We start from the raw sequence: 2,140 nt of genomic DNA, 5'->3' as shown, positions 1-2,140 counted from the left end.
TTGAAGATCAGGTGGAGAGCTTTTCCTGCTTTTGCTGGATTTTCATTAACTTTTTTTAAAGATTTTATTTATTTATTCATAAGAGACAGACACAGAGGCAGAGACACAGGCAGAGGGAGAAGCAGGCTCCATGCAGGGAGCCCAATGCAGAACTCGATCCCAGGACCATGGGATCACGCCCTGAGCCAAAGGCGAACGCTCAACCGCTGAGCCACCCAGGCATCCCAGTTTTGATTAGTAATAGCTCAATATATATTCATTCCAAAGTGGCCCATCTTGGGGTAGCCCGCCCTTGGTCCCTACATTGTTTGCCTGAAAATGCCCAGGCAGATTTCATCAATTCATTTGCTTGTTCATGCCATGTAATTAACTCTTAGCTGACCAGACATAACTCTTCTGATCTAGTATTTTATTTAATGTAAACCTCAGAATATTAAACACAGTAACATTTTAAAATAAGTTTATCATATACATCTTCTATTTCTATGCATTTTATTATATATATTATACATACATACATGCACATTTTACTTTTCTTATAAAGTAAAAATTCCATTTATTCATCGTTTATGACACAGTACACAAGAGGCAAAGTGTTTCACAGCATAGATTGCACTTCCAATTCCTTGGGATGTTCATTTCTTTGGCTAAAAGGAAAGACGAGATGTGAGAGGCAGGCAGTGCTTAGGCCGCTGAAATATGGTTGGGGAGGGGCAGTACTAATGTCACCTCTCAGGGATGGGCACAAGGGGACTGTTAGTTACAAGCTATTTTCTAGAACTGTTAGCTGGAAACAAAGGAGCACCACTTCTGGATGCTCATCCTGTGGTTGGGCATCGGTCAGCCCCACCACACAGGTACAAGCAGCGCTTTCTGGTAGACACCCTTGGTGTCTTGCTGAATACAAGTACAGGGACTTGCTAGCCTCTCTCTTGAATTTAAACCTTATTTTTAACATGTCCACTTCAATCTGAGAGACTGTGGTTCTAATCAAGGCTTTATTGCAAGTCTACTTGCCTTTCATGGAGTTGTACAGTCAGTGAGCAAAACATGGCGGGGGGGGGGGGCTGGTTCTGAATGTGCTGGACCTGGTTCAGGAAACCACTTTCCAGGTCTCCTTTACCTCCTTCTTGATCCTCTCCAGCGTCATAAGGATTGTCGCTCTTATACCTGCTAAATACTTTCTGGAGGTGATGCACAGTCTGCTTAGTCACAATGCTGATCCACTTGGGCACATCAGTTCCTTTCCTCTTCACCCAAGCATCATAGAGATCCCAGGCATCTTGGCCAATCAGTTCATAATCAAAGACAATGCCATCTTCTGCACTTTTACCCTTTGCAGGGGCAACTGTCAGCTAGCTTGCAGAAGTCACCAGATATGTCAGAAATGATGTCCTTCCCCGGGACAGTCTTATACATTAACTTGTAGTCTTATATATTAACTTAATTTTCTGAAGCTCCCGCTTGGTTGCTGAACAGATGATCTCAGTGAGGGAGTTCTCGTCAGTCTCATAGAGACTTTCAGCTTAGAAGCATCACACCGACCAGTGTTTTCAATAAGCCCAAACTCACGGTCTCCAGGTGACCAGACAAGGCTGACTTCAGCGCTGGTTCAAGTTCCTTTGTGGCCCGTTTCTGGTAGGTGAAGGCAATATCTTGTCTCTGTTCATTGCTGTGGTTGGCCAAAATATTGACAATGCTGACCTCATCCACACTTTTGCTCTTGATGGCCATTTCAATGTTCAGAGTATCACACTCAGCATCAAAAGCGGTGTACACTTTGACTGACCCGTATGCACTTAGGAGCATGGAGTGATGATCCTCCAAGCTGAGCTTGCAGAGAATTTCATGAACAGTAGACATTTTGGAAGAAACTAGACCAGGTTTTAAGAGCTGTGAGTATCCCCAGTTGTGGAGCCACATGTACATTTTACTTTTTATATGCATATTATATATATACACAACATAGCACAAGATGTATATTTAGTATATTTTGTATGTATGTACATATAGAACATACATATACTTTATATATATATATACACACACACACACACACACACACAGAAATGTAGAACAAGGGGCACCTGGATGGCACAGTGGGTTAAGCATCTGCCTTTAGCTCAGGTCTTGATCCCAG

The 2,140-nt window shown here is 42.7% G+C and overlaps 1 pseudogene; it reads right to left on the bottom strand.

The window, feature by feature from the left end:
- Positions 1-818: 818 nt before the first annotated feature.
- On the bottom strand, positions 819-1,863 carry LOC112658307 (annexin A2-like; annotated as a pseudogene).
- Between the last annotated feature and the right edge of the window lie 277 nt (positions 1,864-2,140).

This window comes from Canis lupus, chromosome 12 (assembly GCF_003254725.2).
Source record: "Canis lupus dingo isolate Sandy chromosome 12, ASM325472v2, whole genome shotgun sequence".
Classification (NCBI taxonomy): Eukaryota; Metazoa; Chordata; class Mammalia; order Carnivora; family Canidae; genus Canis; species Canis lupus.
Note: the sequence above shows the minus strand (reverse complement) of the source record. Positions and strands in the feature narration are given on the sequence as shown.